Here is a 6,000-nt window from a genome sequence, read left to right as displayed (position 1 = left end):
CCTTCCCTTAAGAGGGTAAATGACAACTATTATTATTGAAATTTTAGGAACTTATTCAAAATATGTGTTTTTACAAAGAACCCATATTTTCAGCAGGATATACTGTATATGCTCTCAACAGGATCGGTCCTGAGAATCAAACCTGCAACCTCCACGTTACAAACCAGGCTCCCTAACCATTACACCATTAACTAAACATATCCTTCAAAGTGACACCAATATCCACACAGGGAAAGAGATTTCATACGGTTTATTAACTTCAATGTAACTTAAATTCTTGTTAAGCAGAGTTAACATGCATCAGAGATTTAAAGCCATTTCACACTGCCTACATACTGGCTGGTCTGGGGATACCGTTAGGCAGGTCTGTCACTAATGCACATACTGATCAAGCGAAGGCACTTATGTTCTTCTCCATTGTAAGATGTCATATGTTGGAGCAATCCAATTTGCATAAGGTTGATTCCTATATGCGATGCCCAATAATGGTAACAAACTGCCTAAAAGGTTAAAACACAATCTTTCAATTACGTGTCAATTGAAAATTCCAAATACTTGTTATGGAGAATTAGAAGAAAATTGAACACAAGAAAAAAAAATGTAAATGATTAAAAAAAAAAAATTTGGCCATGTTATTCCATTAACGTATGCACTCGGCACGGGCTGTGACTGACATAGGTCCACAGGTTATTCGTGATTGGTACGAAAACTACAACAGCGCCACCTTTCAGTTGGTCCTTGAAACCACCTCCCAGTCAAACCGGAAAGCCACAGTCGAAACCTGGGGCGCGTTCAGCCCCAACAAAACGTCGCGAAACGTTTATTTAAACGGAAACGGTTGTGCGTTGAACCCTGTTGTGTTACGCAAGCGTTGCAACTATGACAGCTGAGACATTCTTTGCGTTCTTTTCGAAGAATTTTCGCAGCCTGATGAAATCGGTTTAAATGCATGTTTAATACTATGAAATACTTACGACAAATATGTCTTCTAGTGTCTTCAATTGTTGCATACACCAAGCTGCAGAGGACGCATTTGTAAAGGACTTCAGTTGGATCCATTGTGTACACTGCCTTTCTAATACGGCGGGGTTTATGTACACGTCGCTACTGATTGGGTAACACCTCTGACACACCCACCAAACGAGAGAAAGCGTACCTCAAAGCCCATTGCACACCGTTTCGAGGAAACATGTCGTTCAACCCGGAAACAGTAGCAAAACGGTGCACACCGTTTTCAGATTGAACGTGCCTCTGAACGTAAGCACGATAGGGCGGGAGGAAACAACTTGTACGCGTGAGTGAGCGTTTACATGCATGTCCGCGCAACGACCACAAGAACGCTGCATTAAATGCGCATGCAAATCGCAAAAAAAAAAAAAATTAACTCTGGGGACGCGTCATGTAACAAGTTGGGAAGCGCTGGGTCATGCATCTTGAACTGCCTCATCGACCCGTTCAGCAAATTTTAGACGAGCCGTTCAGCCGCTACTCGCACACACCACCCACCCCAACGAAACACACTCCCGTTGAAAACTGAAATGTAAGACTCACCTTTTAAACTTTTATAAAGTTATTAGTCGATGCAATTACATGGTATTAAAAGGAACACGTGGACATAATTCGCGGTCTTAACTACCGACTGAAAAATAGTAAGATTATGGGGGGGTCAGACGTTTTTCCTACGCTCCTGCTCGCACTGGTGGAATCACACAACTACGACACTTCCGTTTGTTGACAATGGCTGGGTTGCGATTGGTAGCCGACCTTCGAAAATGGGCGGAGTAATGAATTACGAAGGGTGGTTGAGTGAGACATCAGGTTGAATGGGACACTTAAGCAAATTGGTTTGGAAAATTATCACAATAACATTCACACCATATGTTACTGGATTGTAGCTGTATATGTGCTGAACATAAAATAAACATTTTGATTGGTGTGACATCATTGCAGTGGACGTGGTCTCGTTTTTCAAATCTGCTGAGCAGATGGATGACATAGTAAGCATGCTGGCATGCGTTAAGCTATGCTAAAATGTACTGTAGGTTGTACATCTGTCCATTTTTGCGCAACAACATTCATTTTGGTGTTAGAATGAACAGTGATAAATAATTTTAAAAATAATAATGTTTGCAAATTGGCACTAGATTTTATGAAAAACCAATTTATAGCACTGTCCCACTCTACCTGATAGCTATAGCTTGAATGGGACGAAGTTTTCAGCACTGTCCCACTCTACCTGACTTCTGCCCGAAACACAGAGGGGGGACTTTCCATGTTTGAAGGGCTGTCGTTTTTAAACAACTATACATTCCAACACAATTTCACCATAGAAATGCTGTAGAGACCTAGGATTATTTATAGAAATATCACTTGAGTGAGTAAACTGCTTTTTCATGGTTTCCAGGAGGATTTACCAAAAAGTGTCCCACTATACCTGAGTTCACCAAATATGCCGGGCATACTTATACCAAAACTTTCTGTCCATAACGTTTTGCGACAAAAACGTTATCAAAAGTTGAACATTTAAAATAAAGAGAACAACCATTATCCATAAAACCAATTCAAAAAGCAAACATTTTGAACGATTCCGTCTCTCATGGATGCGAATGTGGGGCACGTTCAATCTGAAAACGGTGTGCACCGTTTTCCTACGGTTTCCGGGTTGAACGACATGTTTCCTCGAAACGGTGTGAAACGGCTTTTGCGGTACGTTTTCTCTCGCTTGGTGGGTGTCTCAGAGGTGTTACCCAATCAGCAGCGACGTGTATATAAACCCCGCCGTATTAAAAATGCAGTGTGCACAATGGATCCAACTGAAGTCCTTTACAAATGCGTCATTAGAAGACATGTTTGTCGTAAGTATTTTATATAAACATGCATTTAAACCGATTTCATCAGGCTCCGAAAATTCTTCGAAAAGAACGTAAAGAATGACCTTCTCAGCTGCCATAGTTGTAACCATAGACATGTACCAAGTTATCATGTCTGCATTTGTTTAGATTTAGAGAGCTGGTAGTCGGTAAGTTTTAATGAACACTGGTTGCAACATAGCCTACATTAAAGTGACAGTCAGTTACCCTGATTTAATTTTATTTTGAATGTTCCCCATTTTCTTAAAACTGAAACCGAAAAAAGTATTGGAACTGGAATTGAACAATTTTGGGGTAGATTTTTTTAAATGATAAAATTAAACAATTTCACGGTCCCTATAATTGTTGGTATGTTCTTAAGTATTATTCCGTCTGTTTTGAGAGAGCAATACCAATGGGAATGCCGGTAACAGAATTCTTCGCATGCCTATTTTCCCTCTAATGGTGACCGGTTGTTACTGCAGCTGCTCGATTTGTCCTGAAGATGGATATTGAATCGTAGGCAACACGCAATTATAATAGCCACTGAAATTCCTGGTATGCTCGCCAACGCGTTGAGACACCTTGCTCGTTTAATTAACAAAATAAAATCATACTGATGTGTAAATCAACATCCTGGATTAAACTTCTGTCCAGCAAATACGTGCTAACAGTGTGAAATACATACATTTGAAGAAAAACATCTATACACAATTAATTTGATCTATTTAACTTTGTTGTCGACCTGTTGCCATGGCTCCAGCTCCTCGTCCTCACACTCCATGAACAGGCTGGAGTCCATCATGCTGCCGCCAGTAGGAACCGAAAGGGCCACAGGTTCAATACCCAAAAAGCACAGAGCAGTTGCGTGCTTTTTAATTCAATCAATTTTACCTCCATTTTAGGTACTTAACAGAATGTTTTGAATGTTACGCAGTATTCATATAATAGTTGTATCCATACATACAGCGGGATATACACTGAAGAAACTGCCAAAGCGTACAGTAAGTGTGTATCATGGGAATTGAACCGGCAACCTTCAGCTTAAAAGCTCAGTTCCTTCACCATTATACGAAACGGTCATCCTCACAAAGCCCTTCAAGTGTGTCTGCAAATAAATTAAGTGAAGTAATAATTCATAATAGATATGTTTCTGCCCACATAGGCTACTCACTGGTCTGGGGCTGTCAGGCAGGCCTGTCACTAATGCACATATTGATCAAACAAAGGCACTGCCGAATAATGGTAACAAACTGCAAGGTTTTTTTTTTTTTTTTTTTAAACGATCTTTCAGTTAAGTGACCACTTAATGCCGTCATTAGAAAATTCCAAATGCTTGTGAGGAATTATCAGGAAAACTGGACACACCCAAAAAATGTCATTGTGTAACACCCTTACACCTTTTTTTTTTTTTTTAGCCAGGATTTAGCCAGAATTAATATATGCACTCGGAGTCCACAGGATATGTGATAGTTCCCAACGCACAACAGCGCCACCTGGTAGCTGGTCATTGAAACGCATTCCAGTCAAACCGCAAAAGCCAAAGCCGAAACCTGAACGTCAGCACGAGGGGAAAAACAGCCAACTTGTGCGAGTAAGATTTTACAGGAATGTCCGTTCACAATTACAATTACCGTACCCACTACGACCACAAGAACGCTGTATTAAATGATAACTGCGCGTGCAAGTCGCAAAAAAAAACACGGTCCTGAAACAAGTCGAGACCCGCGGAGTCTTGCATCTCGAATTGCCTCATCGACCTGTGCAGCACATTTTTAACGAGCCGTTCAGCCTCCACGCGCACACACCACCCACCACCCACCACAGCAAAACACAACCCCATGAGACAGGCTACTCAAAAGTACGACTCACCTTTAAAACTTTTGCAAACTTATCAGTCAATGCATTTACATGGTATTAAAAGAAAACATGGACATAATTAATGGCTTAACTACCGACTGAAAACAAACAAGACTACGGAGGGTCAGACGTTTTTCCTTCGCTCCTGCTCGGACTGGTGGAATCACACAACTACGACACTTCCGTTTGTCACGATTGGTAGCGATCTTCGAAAATAGGCGGAGCAATGAATTGCGAATATTCTATGTCGGGCATAATTTTACCCATTACTTTCTTCACCACTACAACGTTGTCAAGAGCAGTGCAACACCATTTTAAATGAAAGGAGAACAAACATATGTCATAAAATCAATTAGAAAAAGCTAACAGTGCCTCTTATTGATGCGGATCTGGCCTTTTTTATGTGTAAAAAATTGAGTAAATAAAACTTGAACGCAATTAGGCCATTGTTATCAGTTTTTATAATATGTAGCAGCCCATATGAAGGATTATAAGGTGTGCCTGATTGAATGATCTGTGTAAAACAGGTAAGCAACATTTTCCTAATTAAGGTGCTGTTTGATTAAAACCTGGTAACAGCAATTAAAAGCATGTAGCCTAATTGCATTAGAAACTATCGTCAAGACAAACTTCACTGAAAAGACACTTAGCATAGTTCCTGGAATGGTTGCAGTGTTATTTTATCTGCATCCTTTCGGAGAGTTTGTTCATTTTAATGAACACTGGCTGCAACATACATTACAGTGACACTCAATCACCCAGATTTCAGCGTATTTTGAATATCCCCCATTCCCTTAACAAGACCAGGTCAAAACCTAGTATATGGCTGGACCTAACACACGTGATCCGGCCGACCAATGGTGTAACTTCATCACTCAGTCACTCACTCAGTCACAGACATTCGCGTTTGTAGGGTTGTCCCCGCTGTTGCGGTCCAGCCAAAAATATAAACAAACACATATTGGAAGAAGTAGTATGAAACCATTCTGAGGTAGATTTTTTAATGACAAATTAAACAATTACACAGACCCCATAATTGCTGGTATGCGGCCAATTATTGTTCTATTTTGATACAACAATATCAAAGGGGAGGCGGTAACTGAATTCTTGAATTTCCCACTCCCAGTTTCAATGGCAAAATAAAATCTTACTCATGTGCATATCAAAATTCTGGATTAAACATATGCTTCGCAAATACGAGCGAAAAGCATAAAATATACATTCGGACAGAAACCTATAGGCCCTACATAATTCATTTTACCAATTTAACTTGAAAACAACGATACAGGTA

The sequence above is a fragment of the Anguilla rostrata genome, chromosome 8 (genome assembly GCF_018555375.3).
Source record: "Anguilla rostrata isolate EN2019 chromosome 8, ASM1855537v3, whole genome shotgun sequence".
Lineage (NCBI taxonomy): Eukaryota > Metazoa > Chordata > Actinopteri > Anguilliformes > Anguillidae > Anguilla > Anguilla rostrata.
The sequence above is the reverse complement of the archived record's forward strand: the minus strand, read 5'-3'. Positions refer to the sequence as shown.